This window comes from Erpetoichthys calabaricus, chromosome 13 (assembly GCF_900747795.2).
Source record: "Erpetoichthys calabaricus chromosome 13, fErpCal1.3, whole genome shotgun sequence".
NCBI classification, from domain to species: Eukaryota; Metazoa; Chordata; class Cladistia; order Polypteriformes; family Polypteridae; genus Erpetoichthys; species Erpetoichthys calabaricus.
In genome coordinates this window covers 2,507,391-2,527,827 of record NC_041406.2, presented here as the reverse complement: position 1 = coordinate 2,527,827, position 20,437 = coordinate 2,507,391, and the positions used below count along the sequence as shown (strand labels likewise).

General features: G+C 41.8%; 1 protein-coding gene and 1 pseudogene across 1 annotated transcript in view; one reads left to right on the top strand and one right to left on the bottom strand.

The window, feature by feature from the left end:
- LOC114664072 (G2/M phase-specific E3 ubiquitin-protein ligase-like) overlaps positions 1-20,437 on the top strand; it is a 266,316-nt gene that overhangs the window by 37,230 nt on the left and 208,649 nt on the right. The gene's annotated exons all lie outside the window — the stretch shown is intronic.
- Positions 3,816-7,582, bottom strand: LOC114664074 (uncharacterized; annotated as a pseudogene).

The following is a 20,437-nucleotide window of genomic DNA, read 5'->3' as shown; positions in this document are numbered from 1 at the left end:
GAATGGTGGTATCTTCTTGAAAAGCTGCAGAAAACTGAATGCGATGTTTGTGCATGAACGATTTAGTGCTGTGTTGACACTGAAGGGAGTTGGAATGAGTTGTGTCGAAGCATTGCTGGCGATCTTCACATTGCATAATTCATTCAGTGGAGTGTGTTTTTAAATGCATGTTGAGATATCTCTGCACTCGGAACGTTTTTGAACAAATCGTGCATTGAAAGATCTGTTTGGAATGAGTGTGTTCAGTGGAGTGTGTGTTTAAATGTGCTTTGAGAGATTTCTGGCACGTGAAGGTTTTGGAGCAGTGTTGACACTGAAAAGAATTCATCACGTGTGTATTTGAGAGGCATGAGAACCTCGTAATGCCCATGATCCAAAGGACCACTAAAGAGCAGGGATATGGAGAGACGTTGGGCCGGATTGTAAACTCGAGGAGAGGCATGAGGACGTTCTTGGAAGTAAATGCTGATAGTAGCTGGAAGGATTTGGGACATTGTCACAATTTCTGCCTCACCACCATAGACTCCGGACGTAGTCATGTAGTCAGCGTATTGTTGAGCAGACTGTATAACAATGCCTCTGTGACTAACAACAAACAGACACCAAGGGGGTATTTTTCGTACGTGGATTAGTCGTTTAGCCGGATGTAATTGTTGACGATTTGGCCTGATCCTGGATCTGTCGGTTTTTTCGAAACTCTTGCTGGAAGTGTTGTCATAGCAGCACATCCTAATCCTCAAACCTGCGTTCAACGTAAACAAGGATTAGTTTACACACGTGATCAGTGACGGTGCGTGGAAGTCATCCAGTCATGGCTTCGCCGTTCACGAATGAGCGACCAATTGATATCGGTGCGCAAATTATACGAAGAGAATTTCATATAGAGAGGGTTTTGCGCGATCGGCAAGATCCTTTATTACTCCTGGAGGAAATTCTTTGCGAAAGATACCGCTTTAGCCGAGGGGGAATATTGTACCTCAAAGATTTATTATCACCTTATATTTGAAGTCAAACTCGGCGAAGTCGGCTCTCACAACCACACAGACAGTAGGCATTGCTTTGAGGTTTTTTTTACAAGCGGCACTTTTTTATATACTGTAGGCGATGCGGAAAATCTAACTAAAAGTGCAGTTTGCCAGGCAATTCGTAAAGTCTGTTTGGCTCTAAAACATTTCCTTCGGGTTTTCATAGTGTTTCCTGGACACCTGCGTGTCCAGACAATAAAAGAGGCGTTTCATGCCATTGCAGGTAGGTAATACACAGGCAAAAACACCCACAGTTCCATGAAGAATCTCAATCAGCCTAACATTCTCATTACCAGGATTTCCAAATGTGATTGGGACACATGGGACTGATCAGAGTGGAGTTTGATCAAACATTATTTGGAAAATGTACCTCTCCTCCTGATGAATAATCAGACACAGTGTCTTCATCAAATATTTGACCTTTGTCAATATCTTGTTGGTCAGACACAGGTTCAAGGGATATGACATTCCCTGCAACTGACCCAACAAAAAAGAGGGCTATATGGAACATACCTATGGCACACGTGGAGGGCAAATACATGCAATGACCATCCTTTATCTGAAATGAAGTGACCACTGCATCCTGCCACTGATTCTGAGGAGGAGCTTCCCCCTGGAATGCCCTCACAAACAGGGCGATGGGCATTTTGCTGGAGAGCCAACTCTTCTGCAGGGGTTAGGTCTGGACCGCATGGACCTCCACCTGTTTTTTTGCTTGTCTGCCTTCTTATTAGCGTTAAAATTAATGTTTTTTATATTATATATGATTCTTTATGTCAACAATTCTTTAAACAGTTATATACCAATATTTACCAGTTTTAAGTATATTCTTGTAGTTCACTTTAACCTGTTCACATGTTCTCCTTGTGCTCACGTTTGATCTGGAATTATGACATATTAAATAATAATTAATCTGACACATAGGAAATGAAACGCTGCATTCAGTAAGTACAATGCAAAGTACTTAGCGTTTAATTCGTCGGCCACTTTTTGCCAGCTGTCTTTTCTGATTTGGGCTCCTTTTGCAGTGTTACCCCTTGTGCATATTAAATCTTGAAATTCTTCATGTCCTTCGAATAAAAGGTCTTGCGCCGCGTGTGTGAAAAAAAAATGCGCCCATTCTTTCGTCATTTTGTTACAGCCTATCAGAGACTTGCTGACCATGTTTTCTAGACTTAATATATATGGGCTTTTCAATCAGCGCGGGCGCGCGCATTCATCTCGTATGATTAGATCCAGCTCGACTAATCTACTACACGGCTGCGTTTGAAAAACCGACTTATCTGGATGAGTTTCACCAACATTAACTTATCCAAGATGAGGCACCTGATCTCGGATGATTTAAGCGACGTACGGAAAATACCCCCCATGTCGCCGAAGTTATCCCAATGTTGGCAAACAAAGTCAACAGCCATGTTCCGAAGTTTGAGAGCAACAGTCTCGTCAATGACATTTTTCCAAAAAAACCCGACTGATAGAAACAAAGTTACCTGATGCAGGAATTTGTATAACATTGAAAGAAGTGTTGTTTCCATGAAATACATTTGAAGCGGTGGCCATGGAGTGCAAAAGAACAGTCAACGTGGCTCACAGCTGGATTTGGACAGCAGGACAGACCAAAGCGAGTGAGTATCTGTTTGATGAGCTGTTCGACTTGGCAGCCAGTGCTCTGAGGTGCGTTCCTGATCACGTGGGGGGGGGGGGGGGGGGGGTAGAGTTTCTGGGCAGGGCTTCGTTGTTCCTTTCCCATGGCTTTCGATGGTGGACGCGGTTGGGTGTTGAAACCAAAAAGAATAATGAAAAGTGAACATGGCTCAGAGGTGCATGTGGACTCCTAGCACAGACGAAAGGGACTAACTGGGTGGTCGGTGAGTTTTTGCATCCGGGCACATGAGCAGGCAGTGTCAATGCCTAGAGAGCGAGGGTGGACGTGGGCCGGGGAATAAGGAGTGTTGGTGGGCGGGGAAACGTCTTCCGTGTTCCTGCAGGACCATCTAAGAAGACGCATGTTTGTTGCGGATGCGAATTGCTGTATGTAGGGTGTAAAACAGTTTGCGATGGTGCACGCGGTCGTGCCTCGTAACCGAAAACAAACAGTTTGCTATGGTGCATGCGGTCATGCCTCGTAACCAAAAAGTCAACGTGGCTCAGAGGTGCATGTGTACTGTAGCCCAGCCGAATATAAATGATGTTGTTTTTTTCAGACTTGTCCTGTCCGAGTTGGTGGGCGTGGCTCTGCAAGTTGTCGTCGTATCCAATGGTCTTGGGCGTCTTACTTGTTGGCGGCTTAGTTAATCCACGCCCCTTCCGGCGTGCTTTCCATGGGTGGCTACTTGTCTCCCGGCTTAGTGAATTATATATATAGACGAGGTCGTCATGCCCGTCAAGGACGGGCTGCAGGCGACTTTTATCAGTGTTGCAGGGTAAAAGTCATTAAGTGCAAAATTATTTGTACCATGATTAAATTTAGTAATAAAATGTTTTTTGTGCCACACGACGAATCGGAATTCGAACCCAGGCAGACAGTAGGTGGTGTTAGGTCCTAACTTTGTTTCGGCATCCGGGATCGAACCACCGACCAAGGGTAGTGTGCACTCTACCACCTGAGCTGTATGGATCTTAGTTCCAAGGCAATAATAAACATAATGAAAGTTGTTTCTAGTTTAAGTCATGTATGAAAGTGTTACATGCCATAAAATGAACGACTTATCTTTATCAAAATAAAATTATGAATCATTAACACAATCAATGCATACTTAACGAATACGTAAACTATGTTTATTCAAGTATTTAAGAGGATATCCCTGGGTACACTACATTATTGATGCAAAGACCATCTTGATCCTCGTGGCAATCTTTTCCAACTAAGAGCTTGATCTTCTTTCTTGAAGTTGCTCGAGATAAGGCAACATACAATTGACCATGAGCAAATACTGGTTGGGGTAAGTAAACACCAAGCTCTTGAACTGTTTGACCTTGAGCCTTGTTAATGGTCATTGCAAAGGCCAATTGTACTGGAAATTGGCGTCATCGAAGTTCAAATGGCAGTCCACAATCTTTCGTAACCAAAGGAATACGTGGAATGGCAATAAGTTTGCCTTTGTGGGCTCCAGTGAGGATTGAAGCCAGCAAGCAATTTCACTTGAGTTGTCGGACCTGAAGTCGTGTGCCATTGCAAAGTCCTTCATGTCCATTGATATTACGCGGCAGAATAATTGGAGAGCCAACTTTGAGACGCAATTTATGAGGTGGCATCCCAGAAATAGCAAGTGTGTTGAGAAATTCAACAGGATATAGAGATGCATCCAAGCCTTCAGAATCTTCAACAGAATCAATCGATAAGTATTCTTGCTCTTCGCCAGGCAGGATATCCACAATCTTGTTGTTGATGTCATGGACATCAGTGTTAAGTGGAGTCAGGATGACTTTGTCCAAAAAGTAGCCATCATTAAGATAATGTTCTTCGGCATTATCGTACACTTCATGGATCAAAGTTTGAAGTGTATTTGTTCTTGGTTGCCACGGAACAACCATATCTTTGGAGATTTTGGCAAATTCTTGACCACAATCTTCATAGTCATTTGATTTTCCTTCACCAACACGCAACAGAAAATTAGCAGTCTTCAATTTCAGTGGCACTTGCCGAGTCCACAGCATTTCGTACGCGCATATTAGTTTTCAGTCACAATGTAGTAAAGTGTTTCCAAAGATACGAACGTTTGCCGCACGAATCGACAATTTGGGATGCAGTTGCCTTGGGAACCACTGGAAGAATTTGTCGGAAATCGCCAGCCAACACAACTGTCTTGCCACCAAAGACTTTGTCGTTGCCCATGATATCTTTGAGCGACTTGTCAAGATCTTCAAAACCGTACTTGATCATCATAGGTGCTTCATCCCACACAATCAAGTCTGTATTGCGTAACAATTCAGCTCGTTGTGATTGAGCTGGAATGTTGCATATGGAAGTTGCATTGAGATCCAAACTGAGCTTGAATGTAGAGTGCGCAGTTCGACCTCCCATAAGCTGCAAAGCTGCAATGCCACTGATTGCCACAGCTAATGCGATCTTCCCTTGTGATTGTACAGAAGCCAAAATGGTGTCGAGTAAAAAAGACTTTCCTGTTCCTCCAGGACCATCCACAAAGAAAAGTTTTTGGTCGCTGTCTTGGTTGTTTACTGCTCCCAAAATTGTATTGAAGACTTGACTCTGGTCTTCATTTAACTTGCCCAACTGATTGACCATATTGGACAGGTCAGCGTGGTTATAGGATTTCTCGGCTTCGATCATTGGGTTGTTTCTTGTTGATTCGTCGGCCCATAAATCTTGGAATTGGTCCAGCTGAGGGAGTCCTGGAAAATCCTTCAGCGTCATTTGATGAGGTAAAAGGTGTTTGTTCAGTGCTTCCAGAGTGCGGAAAACAACTCTTCGATCTTCACACGTTGTCTTGAGTTGATGTTGGAAATCTTCAGACATCGCAGAGCTGAATGCTTCCCACAATTTTCCAGGCTGATGTGGATTGCACAGTGCCAATATGATTGCAAACAATTGTCTAAGTTGTGCAGGCATTTGAAAGTCACAGGCTTCTTCCATGCACCGATGCCATTCGTTGTCGTTTTCCAATAAGCCCAATGCCACTGCAGCTTCTTGAAAAGTGTCGCAGCAAACACCATTGACAGTGCGAAGGTCTTCAAATGATGTTGGACCTTTGACGTAGCACAAAAGCAATCGCAGGTAGTATCGATTGCTGTCTTTAATGGAGACTGAAACCATGCGGCCAATTGTCTTTTCTCCACCACGCTGGCGTTTCTTCCACTTCTTGGTATTTTTTTGCCACGTGTAATGCTTTGGAAAATCATAGTAGACCAAGTTCCTTGCTTCTTCGTCTTCAGCGCACTTCTCAAAGAATCTTGTTAGCATGGTGTTTTTCATGCTGTCAGTTGACTCTGCATTGGTCGTGTCTGGGTTATAAGTAACCATGTTTTTTTGAGGCAAATGTACAGGCAACTGAACAACAGTGTGTGACTTTTCTTGGAGAGCAAAGGAGAAGATTCTCCAGCAAGCTTCAGACGCTGAAATGTACCTTGCACTTAAATACTGGACAATCTCGTTGATGTCAATTGTTGCAAGATCACCAACGGTTTCAATGTTTCCATCCACAGGCTGTCTTTCAATGGAAATAGTGGCTTTGTCATGGCCCTTGTAAACATACTTGTACATGTACTTGACCGAGTTGATTGTCGAGCAAATTTCCACATTGATATGGCATTCGTACTTCTGGCAGAGGTATGGATTGTAAGGAACAACCCATCGGTTATCCAATTCGAAGCCACGTCGTTCTGCAGTTGTGCCATTGTCACGTCTTCTATACACAGGGTATCCACTGTGGTCGCAATGTGTGGTGTTAGAAAATGCCTTGGGGTACTGCTTGCTGCATTTTCCATCCTTCATGCATGGTGCTTTCGGATTTAGGCTTCCACATGGTCCGTGCATCATGGCTTTCGTCACAACTTCATACAACTTTGGCTGCAGGTGTCGGTCGGGCAGTTCAGCACACACAAACTTGTCGTAGGCATCAGGAGTAGATGGACTGAACTCAGACTCTAACTTGATGAGCATGTGTGCATGTGGAAGGCCACGCTTTTGCAACTCAATGACATAAATGTCTGCCATCGTCTTGCCAAAGATGTTTTTCTTGAAAATGTCTTCTCGAATAGCTTTAAGCTTTAGGCAAAAGGCTCTTGCAACAATGTCAGGTCGATCGTCAGGTTTTTGGCCTTCAAGCAGTGCTTCCTTGATTTCAGGCCACTCAGGGTTGCAAGTAACAGTAATAAATAAATCAGGCTTGCCAAATTCGCGCACAATAGCCGTCGAGTCGTAGTACTGCTTTCTCATGTACCGTTCGCCTCCAGTGAATGACGCAGGTAGAACAACGAACTTCCGAATGGTTCCAAGGTCAGCGTCTCTTGCAATTGCATCCGCCACACCACGATATAACTCAGCACGCAGATTGCTTTGAGTCTTCTCGTTGGAGCTCGACTTTTACATATTGTTCAACGCACCATTGTTGAAACAATCTTGAGGATCGATGGAGCATTGACTCATCATTGATTCGAGTAAAAAGTCGGTAGGCATAGAACTCACGAATGTTCACGCGAGTGTTATTGTAGCTTCGTTTCCCATCGACATATTCCACATTAGGCGACCATCCATCTTCACCAAATGCATACAAAAGTGGGAAATGTAAAGGATCGTACGCTGGGTGCAAATCGGATATTTTTCGAAAGCCACCGGACTTGCAATGCAGTACAACATCCATAGAATTGATGGGCCTTCCATTGGGCTCACTTCCATCAATAATAATGGCAGCAACTTCATCTGCTGTCGGTCGATTGTGAGTTCGAAGATCGGTGTTTCTTGATTCTCGAATGACCAAACGACAATCCCGGCCTTCTCTTGCAAATTTGCCAGCCGACATGAATTGAGTAACAAAAGGATTAATTTGTGCCAGTTGCTCTTGAATTGTAGTGACAATATTTTCATCCAAGTCGTCCATGATGCTCATGCGCGTGGCAACTTGTTAATCCATGTCACTGTCGTGCAGATAAATCTGTGCAAACTTTGGAGTGTTTCCTTCATTTGGCAGCAATCCCCCAATTCTGTGGCAAATGCTTCCTTGTACACGAAACGTGTAAACACCATCTCTTGCATTTGCATAACGTTCATCAATGGCAATGCTTTCGTGGACACTTGCACCCATGGATGTGAAGGCAAAGATGGTATTGTACGCACGAATTTTCTTCATAAAAGCCGGATTTGACCACGACAAAACCAATTGATCGGGCAAAGGGGTAAATGGAGCAAGTCGAATTTTTCCATCACCACAGCACATAGAAGATGTTTCGCCATTCCACTGAAGAGCACCACAATGTACACATTCATTGACCATAGGACCAATTGAATGCACTGAAAAGTTGGTATCAAAGTCTTCAATTGTAGCCAGAGCACGACAAAGTTGATTGCTGGAAGCAGCTCTTGCAGAGGCTCTTCGATGTGCGTCAGTGTTTCTTCGAAGTTGAGCTTGAATTTCAGACGCATTTGCTCGACTTTCTCGAGTTCGAATGCGATCTTGTTGACGCCTTGAATTTGCATCTTCCTCGTTTTCATGAAGTCTATTTTCTCGTAGTCTTTGTCGCTCTTGCTCTCTTCTTTCGACAATTTCACCTTCAGTTGCATTTAAACGATTCTCTCGTTGTCGTAAACGTTCTTGTTCTCTTCTCTCAGCAATTTCAACTTGAGTTGCGTTTGACCGACTTTCTTGTTGTCCTTGCCGTTCATGTTCACGTCTTTCAGCAACTTCAATTTCAGTGGCAGTAGAACGTTTTTGTTGCAATCGCAGACGCTCAATTTCGTGAACCAATTGTGTTTGTTCTTCCGTGCGGTTGCTTCTGTAAGCTGCAACTCGTTGGCATTCATTTTGCCTCTGCTGCGAGTTTTGAACACTCTTTGCTGCTTGTCGTACTGCACGTCGCGGTTTATTCCACAGTTTTTGTTCTTCAGTAAAAATTCATTTTGGTTTCTTCGTTTTTGGCAATTCTTGTGGTGTAGTTTGAGCACTTGAAATATCCAAAATCTTATTTCTTTTTGCATTTTCGTCTTCTTCAGTCGAGTGACTTCCTTCAGCTTTTCTTTTAATCCGATTTGTCACTCGCTTCCCAGTGCTTCGTTTTTTATTTTGTTGTTGAGGCAAATGTGCAATATTCAAATTGTTTATGGTCTTTTCTTGGGTTTCTTCGTCATTAAAATGCAAGCTTGTTTCTTGTCGATCTCCAAAATTGATATTTTCCATTGTATCAAAATTGGGAGCCCTTGGATCTCTAGAATTGATATTTGGTTGCATCAATTCGACAGAGGTTTGGTTTTCAAAATCGATATTCAATGGCATCAAATTCGCAGAGGTTTGGTTTTGAGACATTATATTTGGCAATATATGTTGTTCAGAGGTTTTGTCAATGATTACCTAATCATAAAGTGAATGAGACATTTGTCCACCAAAAACATTATTTTTGGAAATAGTGTAAGCCCAAACAATAGCGTGTGACACGCAGGTCTCTTGGACAGCTGTTTAGGCCATCCAGCTTTTAGTTTGCCGCCACCAGTGCTCATAACACTTCGCGACGGCAGCCAAAGCATGCCAACATAAAGTTAATACACTTAAAAGAGAAAAATCTTAAAGCATAATATGGGCTATTTCCAAATGTCAAAAGTACGCATCGTACCTTTTGTAAGGATAAGCTGCTTCTTTGACGGGGTAGTGGCATATGTAGCTACTCCCCAATTTATCCATTAGGTAGAAATGCAGCAGTTCTCATACACTATTTTGTAAGTAGAGTTGCTTGTTTTCTTTGCATAAACATATGACTGCTTTGACGCAATGGTTAAGCCGGCACCTTGGCACTTGGGGGGTCGTGGGTTCAATTCCCACTTGGGCATTTTTAGTTGGTTGGTCCAAATTTTCAAAATTCGTAGAATATCAGCCAATCAAAACACTGATGTAAACGTACAAACCAACCAACCAACAGACAGACATGCTGAAATATATATATAGATATTGCTGCATGTAACTAACACTAAGGCACATTCCCAACATATAAACGCTAAACAGTACACTTAAACAACTTGCATCTTAAACAACTTGCATCTTAACGTATAAAAATGTACAAGTAAAATGCAAACTAACTCACCTCTGGTCATTAACGCACACTTCTTATTTGTTCAGGACATTACTGACTCTTACTTATAACAAAGAAATGTTTCTCTATGCAGAAATGACTACTGAAGCACACATGCATCTCCTTTGCTTTTTAACATCCCATAATATGCTCTCTCATGCATGCTGTGAGGTGCACCTTTAAATGTGAGCTGTGTCTCATTATTATTGATACCTCTCTAACAGACTACATCTTTGTGTAGTCAAGCATCTTCTGGTCCTTCTCACAATAATCTTTAGAGCCTCTACATGTCTCTTAACACCACGTCACCGTCATTTCCTTAATGCTTCCTTTCTTTAAAGTCTAGTACCACTGCCTTCACTGTATTTAAACCAATGTCCTTCTTGTAGACTTATCTCGGTCAACTGGAAGAATCTTAACTCTTCTATTCTAAGTCAGTGGGTAACTGATGTTATATATTATTTGAAACGGGAAAAAATCAAATTCGCACTTAGAGGATCTGTAGAAAACTTTTTCAGAACCTGGCAGGATCTCATCAATAACATTGTAGAATAAGCATTTAAATTGAGGAAGCAGGTTGTCTCCCCTCTTTTACTCCATTTATCTTAATTCATTTATTAATTTATCTATTTACTTATTTTTCCTAGCTTTACGTTTTGCTTTGCTGGCCTAGCTCTCTTTCTCAGGGGTGGGATTGATTTGTTTCAAACCTTTTTTTTGGAAAACGTGAGTTATTTGTATGAAATGCTATTTGATTTTAATAAAAACAAATAATAAATCAATGTCCTTCTCCATATGAATGTATGCTCTGCCCTCACTCGCCTGCTAGCACTAGTGCACTCTGTTTTCAGAACTGTGTACTGCTTTACCCAGATACGCTTTTTACACTTTAAATCCTTCACACAAGAGACGTACACTTACTTTGGATTGTTAGCTGCTACAGCAGTGGTTATTATCTGACTGTTCTGTCAGCTTCTACTGCCTCTTGCACTGCTCCCTGGTCTGGGCAGCACTGTGCCCCACAGCAGCCGAAAAGTTTCAACAAACCACAGAAAAGAGCCACAAAAATCCTGGTGAAGGGAAGTGCTGGGCTTACATGAACTGTCCGATCAAATTAACACGCAACAAAGCTGTGCATTTTGTCCATCACAGCACAGGGTACCCACGAGGGATGAAGCTTTATGGAACTCCCAGGCTGGCATCTCTACACTTACTGTAGAAATCTACCCACTTGTATAGTAGAGCAGATGCTGTTATGCTGAGGTGAAGTGTCTGATATCTGATTTTTTGATTTACTCATCAGGTGCAGAGAGCAGTTCAGGGGATGAGACACCAACCACAATGGTAAGTTTGGTTCTTTTAAATATCCTTGAAAAGCAGATGTGCATTTTTATTGGCACTTTATGCCTGCTGATTTCCTCAGGCAAGAATACAACTGATTTGAAATTCATTTGTTGATTTCATTGCACTCCATCGTCCACACATGTCATGTATAGAAATAAATTAATCATTTTAAGAATGACTGAAAGTATTTTCTTATGCTATGAGTACTTACTGAATTGTAATTGGATGTTTGTTTTCCTTAATAGTCACCAGCAGAGATTTCAGACTATCCATCTGTGTGTGCTCGTTCATCTATTTTCTTCCATTCTTTGGTCTTCTCTGAATGGCTGAAACTTAGAATTGTTGTTTATGAATTACAGGAACATCAAAGTAAGAGAGTTTTGTTAATAAATAGGAGTGTCCATTTCAGATGGCATCAAACAGATTGACGGCTCAGTAAGAGGAGGGCACTTTCTGGATGTTGGCTTGACTGTATGAAGTTTGCATCGTCTGCTAGGCGTAGGCTAACAAGACACTGAGAACAAAGTTCTTTTTATTAGTGTATCAGTACTCCTATCCCAAATAAATCAGAAATAGTTTTGTTAATTATATCAGTTTATTTACTCATGGAAAATTTTGATGTCTTTTACTCATAAATTCTAGTCAAAGCTAAGTGACACAAGCTGTGTTGCTGAAGTCCAATATCTTCACTGATATATTCAAGGTAGGAATGATGAAAATGCTGAGTCTTTGGAAAAAGCACAATCTACTATCTTCTGCTGTTTTAACCCTCATTCACTGCTCTCTGCGTTCAGTTTACAAAGAAAAACCAATGCCTTTGCATTTATTAATGTATTTCTTTATTTATTCATTTTACAAAATGTTTCTAATTAGTTTATGTACATATCTCACATTTGGAGCTGAATCTTATTGCACTTGCAGAGCAGGAACAATACACGTTTGGGACACCAGTCCATCTCCAGGTGGACACACACACACACACACACACTCGGGTCAAGTTAGCAGCACAGATTCACCCAGCCTGCATGTCCCTGAACCGTGGAAAGAAACCAGAGAAATCACAGACACACACACAAGTGTACGGGAGAACACGCAAACTTAACGCAGGGAGCACTTGGGGTGTGAAGCTCCGTCTATTTGTTGAAAAATTGCAGAACTGACTACTGTGCCATCCCCATTTACCATTCACCTTATAGCCTAAGAACTAAAATGGTTACAAAAATTGCAGTTGCAAGTGAAGGTGCGAAACAACTTGTGGCTACCGCAGGAACTTACACGTGGTGTTTCACATTAATCCACTCCGTTGTTTTATAAAAACAAACAGCGTTTATTTTCCATGTTATATATTTCTACAGTCATAAATGAAACTCCAAACAGACACAGTAAGAAAACTGTGTGTTACCACAGCCCTATTAATCCACACCCAAACTTACAATAACTTCCCATCAGTCCCGTTACCCGGCACCCCTTCTTAAAGTAACAATATCCAATTAAAACTGAATAATTATCTAGCCCCATACTATATATATATATAAACTAAAAAATATATTTAGCATCATTTCAAATTACCTGAACATAAAAATGTTAATACAGAACTTGGCTCATACAACAACGGTGACTTAGACTGGCGTATTAATAACTCAGAAGTCACAGTTGTAGTCCCTGGATTCAGTAATGGTAATTTTTTCCAAAATGCGTCCCTGTCATCGGCCTTTTCAGTGAATTCCTGAAAGCGGTGTCCTCACAGAGCGCTGGCACACGGGCCTAGAAGGACTGTGGTTATGAACTTTAGGTACAGCAACAGACAAGGGAGAGCAACCCAGAATCCACCACATTTAAGGTGAATTCCGTAACTCAGATGCCACGCATCAAGGAGCCACTTGGCATGATTCGCACTCAATGGGTGTCTCCGATGTCTTCCTGTACCTATTACAATAGACTACAGCTGTGAAATCTGATAAATCGCAAAATAAATTCTCAAAGAATTTAGAAATTAGCTATATTAGTAAACACCTGGTAAACAGAAAACGTTCACAGTCCTTGCCATAAATGAAATCCAAGGATGTCCTTTATTTTCAACCAAGGTTAAACATTGAAGTGGACGAAGGCTCACGAGAGTCATCCTCCAGTTGGCAACAGTTTGGAATATCCTGGATGGGGCGATAGCCTTCAAAATATCATTCTTTTTACCTTCTCCTTCCACAGCCTCCTGTTTCCCCTTACCACTTTGAAGTCTGATGTCATAAGGATGACCCCCAGAAGAAGTTGCCACAGACTTTAATAATAATAATAATACATTTTATTTATATAGCCCATTTTCACATGCCCAAGGTGCTTAACCATGTTGGAGATGTGAACTCCGTCAGAGAGGAATTTACCCCATCATCTTTACTCTTAGAGGACTTGCACCCCTTTTCCTTAATTTGAGAGGAGGACTTGAATCCCTCATCTTTGTTCAGAAGGCACTTGACCCCTTCATGAGGAGACTTTAATTCCTCTTCTTGTTCCAGACATAAACTGCAATCTGGGCAGGCACTCTCGCCCCCTTTTTATAGAGTCTGCTCGCCTTTTTCACGTCTTCAAACAACTTACAATAGGATGATGAGTGAGTCCTCTGATTCTCCTGAACATTTTTCCTTTTCTCATCTTTTTGAGACATCAACGATTAATTTATTTCATTTGTCTTCCATCCTGCGATATGACTTTTGCTTGCACTTTTTTTTATCTAACTTGCGCTTTACTCCATTGTGGAGTTATCGGCATATTCTTTCCCATCTGCCCTACGTTGCTTTATCTTTCGAATTCCCTTTTCCTTTTCTGTTGCAGCCCCCAAGAATTCCAGGTGGTCCATATCAATGGCATACATCCCAGTGTATGGTCCAGAGCTGCAACGGACAGACTCGGGCAGTCTGGCTCCTGCCTCACTAAGCCATGTATTTTGGGAATGCAAAAAATTGACGTTTTTTTTTTGGACCAAAGTCTTCACATGCGTCTCTGACAGCCTAGAATAAGCACACTGGACCTATAATCGGCTCTCTAATGGTATTAACTGCTTTGTCATCTCTTTAATGGCTTTGCTGTTTTCTTCTTCTCTTTCTTTTTTTGAATGTTGTTAGGTTTCGTTTTTTGTTTTTTCAATGTCGTTCTTTCCCTGCATTTCACTGTAATCAATTTGAAGTAAAGGGCAGGTTCTGGTTTGTTACTACTATATGATGTTTCACCTGTAGAATGCCACGGTAACGTCCTAGTTTTGGAAAATGAAATCGAGTAAAAATACAAAATTCACGTAGTGGGTCAGAAGTGGTGACTTAAGTGACAGCCTTGTGCTTTAGATCTCAGTTCTTGAACCATTATAGCAGACTTTAGGACACCTTCACACCTATTCAGGGCCTCCTCAACAGGTGACAGATAGGCTTGATTTTTACTTGACAGCCAGCAGGTGCTCAGCTCACCAAAGTCCGCCTCAATGAGCTTCAATATCCCAGCACCATCCCAGTGTCTTAGTCTTTCTAATAGTTCTGTAGCAAACTTTCTGAGGAGTGACCTGCACCTCAATGTAGCTAAACATGATGTGTGAACCGCTTCATGGAACAGGCTGTTTGGTAAAGGTTCAAGTATTTAGGTTAAGCAAAAAAAAAAGACACAGCAAACGGTCAGTGAACATGTAGGACAGAATCCGATTCATCATGGGAGGGAGAACAACTTGGTGTGTCTGACAAAGAAAGTGTGAAGTGACCATGTGAGAGTTTAGTCACAACACTGTAGACATTTGAATGACAATGACAAGATAGACCAGGAAGTGGAATGAGAAGCAGCTGGAGCTGACGGTGTGCCTTCATCGGGATACTTTCTGTTTCTATTACACCTCCGTTTGAGATGTAGGAGCACAACAGGATGAGAAAAGCATTCTGCTGTGGAATTGCATGTTGTTGTCTAAAATGTGTCAGGACACTGAGAACAGGTGGGTTCATTAATTTCTGGCCTTACTTTTCATTTCAGACTAAGCGAAAATTAACAGAATTAAAAGAAGAAAGGTGCGACTTATATAATGTCAGTAAATGGAAAACATTGTCAGTTGGTGCAGTGGTTAAGAGTTGTACATCACTTACTGTTAAAATTGAAGAAACAGAGGATAAGATCATAGAAAAGCAAATTGAACGATTTGATAAATTAAAGCAGGTGGAAGATAACAATGATGAAATTCAACAACTTGAAGAAGATCTGACAGAATAGACACCTCAGTTTAATGGTAAGTATAAAAATGTTTCTGCTAAAGATCTGAGATGAGCCTTTGTAAAGCACAGGTAACCAAATGACTGTGTGCTGCTGGCATCAGATTAATTCCAGCACTTCACAGCCATCCTCTCTCTTTCACATTTGTGACACGTTTGTCCACATGTTCTCCAATTTGAACATGTGCACTTAGGTCCAACATGTAAAATCCATACAGAGAGTGACTGGGCAGACTGGGATGTCGGCATCGATCGGACACCTTGGCTCTTTGTGGGCGACCTGCTCCCTGTTTGTCCAGTTTGCTTCACTCACGACTGGACTAGATACAATGAGGTTCAAATCACCAAATCCAACAGTGAAGCACACACTGTGGGAATCTTGTGGCCACAGTGACGCAAATGTCCCCAGATCTACGGGGGTTAGCTGTGTTTGTGTGTGACAGAGTAGAGAGGAAAGGCAGTATGATGGCTGCTGATTCATTTACCTTTTGTTCTCTCTTTGCAGGTTGGGACCACCATGGAAATTTTTCAGTGTTTTCAGTTCCAGTGTTGTTGGTTCTCTGTTTTTGTTTTATACTTTTGATAAATTGAATTAAAGAAAACAATGATCATCAAGTACTTGTGAGGCATTTTGTTTTGTTTGTTTTTTCTTAACTCCATGGATCTGACAACATGCTGGTTACTCTGTAGGATGGCAGCTTCCACCTGTACAGAAAAGTCACACGTGTCCCACCACGAGGTACAGGTGATACACCCTGGCTGATCTTGTGCACTCTACCAAGTGCATGAGCAAGCTGGACATCAGTAGACAGAGAAAGATGGGAGAGTTAGAGGAAGAAAACGGAGCGGTCAGCTGGGTGGGGAGTGCTAGGGCTGCATCTTTACTTCTCCAGTTTGCAGCCCACCTTCACTGATGACAAGCCTACAAGTGACACGGAGCAATTCAAATAAAACCAGAGGACCAGAGCCATACACGTATGCACTGTATGTGTGTGTGCATCTTCTGCTGATGAAGAGTCCAGTAGTGACAGAAGAGGAAACTTCAGATTCAAGTCCCTTTGACCCATGCCTGGGGGCCATTGTACTCCACTACGGAGACCCAACAGTGCAGGTAGTCACTGTCATCGGTCTGACGAGGCTCAAACGCTGATGATCAACAAGCATCACTAAAAGACAATGGTGCCCGTCCATTTCCCAAACCCAACTGCCCACTTTGGGACAGCAGGCAGCCATGATACCACCTGACTAATTCTAAACGATATATTTCAGGCACTATAAGATAGATAGACATGAAAGGCACTATATAACTGGTAGATAGTGTGAAAGGTCATAATCAGTACTCATCTCCCAGTTAAATGAGTAATAGTTTTGTACGTAATATCAATTTATTTATGCAAGGAAATGTTTGATATCTTTTTACCCTTAACGTCCGGTCAAAGCTAACTAACACAAGCTGTGTTGCTGAAGTCCAGCATCTTCACTGATATTTTCAGGGTAGGAATGTTGAAAATGCTGAGTCTTTGGAAAAAGCATAAACTACAGTTCCACTGTTTTAACTCTTATTCACATTTAACTCTCCCCACTAAAACATATCTTTTTATTTATCTGTGCTTTTTTTTTTTGTTGTTTTCGAAATGTTTCTAATTCATCGATGTACATTTTATCACATTTAGATCTGAAGCTTATTGGAGCTGAAGCTTATTGCACTTGCAAAGCAGGAACAATACCCGGTCGGGGCGCCAGTCCAGGTGGACAAACACTTGGGTCAAGTTAGCAACACCAGTTCACCCAGCCTGCATGTCCCTGAACCATGGAAAGAAACCAGAGAAAACACAGACACACACAGTACGGGAGAACATGCAAACTTAATGCAGGGAGCACTTGGGGTGTGAAGCTCCGTTGAAAAATTGCAGAGCTGACTACTGTGCCATCCCCATTTACCATTCGCACTATAGTCTATGCACTAAAATGGTTACAAAAATTGCAGTGATGAAAATTTATTCGGTCATTAAAACAAATTATTTGACTTCTTTTCCTAATTACTGTCCTTACTTTTCACTTATGCATTTTGCCACTTTAAGACTTGTCAACATCCATCCATCATCCAACCCGTACTTCCTAACGACAGGGTCATGGGGGTCTGCTGGAGCCAATCCCAGCCAACACAGGGCGCAAGGCAGGAAAGAAACCCCGGGGCAGGGCACACCAACACCAAGAGCACACTAGGGACAATTTAGGATCGCCAACGCACCTAACCGACGTGTCTTTGGATTGTGGGACACGGGGAGAGCATGCAAACTCCACTCCCGCGAAGCGAACTTGGGTCTCCTAACTGCGAGGCAGCAGCACTACCCACTGCGCCACCGTGCCGCCCTGCTCCAATTCATTTCGATCCAATTTGAGGGCACTATTTGGATTTTTTGCATGCAATACTATCCAAAAGATTAGAATCGAAAAAAGTCTCGGAAATACTGAATGGGCAGTCTGATTTCATCAGCATCAGGAAGAGCAAATTGCCAAATTGAAATGTCTTTTGCAGAGTTCTGTTGTGGCACCATCTTCCACACTACCTTTTGCTGTGTTCTCCTTGCAGTAGCAGCAGGTGCACCATGATTGCTGTCAGAGTCTTCATCACTGCTGCATTCATCTTCAGAAACATCACCTTGTGATAAAGGTGTAGGTCTGCAGTCTTCATCGCTATCCTCACGGTCACTGAGACAGCTGTCATCTCTTTCAAATGGTGGACCCCTAATTTAAAGTCCACCAGCTCGCTTCCCGTACAAAGTTGATGTGTTCATTTAGTTCTGCCTCAAATAAAGGACAGAAATCGCATTTATATCCCAGTATGCTATTTTTACATTAATTCTAGAAATTATCTAGGATCAAAACGCAAAGCATTTGAACTCTATGCACAGGAATTCGAATTTCTACGATATTGCACCTAAATACAATATTATTCATATGCAGCCGTTATTGCCGAATGTAGCGAAAAAGCGACAGTGAAAACGGCGTATAACTTCCAAAAATTTCGTCACATGTAGTCTATTCTGAAACATCTGCAATAGAAGAAAACAATAAGCATATATGTATTTTTATTTTAGCGCAATTTAACTAAAATATGGAGAATTACTCGAAGTAAGCAGCCAAAATCCACGTGCATGGATACGCCAACACTTCGCTTCCATCAGGCGGTTGTAGTGTCTTCATCCTCTTCATCGCTGTCCTTGCTTCCTCCTTGCTAATCTGGTGCACTTCTATCTCCACATCATCCAATCTTCTCTCTCATTCTCTTCATTCATCAGCCTCTCAAAAGTATTCTCTCCATCTTCTCAACACACTCTCCTCGCTTGTGAGTACGTTTCCATCTTTATCCTTTATCACCCAAACCTGCTGCTCATCTTTCCCAGCTCGGTCCCTCTGTCTAGCCAATCAGTACAGGTTCTTTACCCCCTCCTTAGTGTCCAAAATCAAAAGAGTTCTGTGTCAATTTAGAACAAATTATATAATTAGTATGAAAATATATACACCATTTTGTGAAACAGAAACGTCTCCAGTGTAACCGCTAAATTATAAATTGTCATCAGGCACGGGTAAGACGTGTGTCAAAAGAATTCTCAGAGTCCAAGAGTTCGTTTTAAAGGTATTTAGTGAAAGGTAAAAAGCAAGTAGTCCACACAAGAATAAAAGACAAAATAGTTACACACGTAGAATAAAAGGCAAAAAAAAGGAAAAATGTATCTTCTTTAAACTTAGCTTTTCTTGAAAGACTTTAGTTATTTCTATACTTAAAGGTTCTTAGTTTCTTCTTCTGTACGCCTTAGCGTACGGTGCGATACTTAAGTAAACAAGTTTTCTTTACTTGTTATTTCTCACATTCAAAGAGCCCGTAGGCCATCGAGCACTGTTACATGTGGTCACGTTTCTTCTTCTCTACTTAAATGTTCTTAATTTCTTTCTCTCTACTTAAAGGTTCTTAGCTTCTTCTTCTTCTGTACGCTTTACGTACGGCACAACACATAAATTAAGTGCTGTTAAGTGCATATTTACTTCACACACTCAAAAGGCTCGTAAGCCGGTTGGCACATAGGCAAGTGCCCAGGCATGGTGACGTGCGATCACGGTTAAAAACACGGTTATGCCTCTACACCTTATACAAGGCAAGGCTGTCACTAACTAACTGAAGAATAATGTTTTCTCCAAGCTGTTAGAAATGGTAAGAATATACCAATACGATTCTATTTACGGGGGTTATAGGAACCTCCCATTATTTATGCATTGTCATCTAAGAAATATTCATGAATCTTATAGAACAAGGGAAATGGCTCTTACATCCAGGATTGTTTCATATAATTTTTTAAGAATTAAGGCGTCTTTATATAGAGCTGTGGCCAAGCTCTCTGAGAAGTTGTTCCTTAGATAACTTTAAAGGTACACAGGAGACAATTGATCTCTAAACAAATGTCGTGCTGCAGTTTGTGAGATGTGTGTGTGTGTATTCTTGTGATCGTGTGTGAAGTATGCATAGGGAGCTTGCCTATTAAACGAATCTGAGATAAAAGTACTTGAATATATTATGTTGACAGCTGTGGGTGGCACGGTGGTGCAGTGGGTAGCGCTGCTGCCTCGCAGTCAGGAGACCTGGGTGCGCTTCGCGGGTCCTCCCTGCGTGGAGTTTGCATGCTCTCCCCGTGTCTGTGTGGGTTTCCTCCCACAGTCCAAAGACATGCCGGTTAGGTGCATTGGTGATCCTAAATTGTCCCTAGTGTGTTCTTGGTGTGTGGGAGTGCCCTGCCCTGGGGTTTCTTTCCTGCCTTGTGCCCTGTGTTGGATTGGCTCCAGCAGACCCCCGTGACCCTGTCGTTAGGAAGTACGGGTTGGATAATGGATGGATGGATGTTGACAGTCTTAAAGTGGCAAAATGCATTAGTGAAAAGTAAGGAAATTAATTAGGAAAAGAAGTCAAATAATTTGCTTTAATGACCGAATAAATTTTCATCACTGCAATTTTTGTAACCATTTTAGTGCATAGACTATAGGGCGAATGGTAAATGGGGATGGCACAGTAGTCAGCTCTGCAATTTTTCAACAAATAGATGGAGCTTC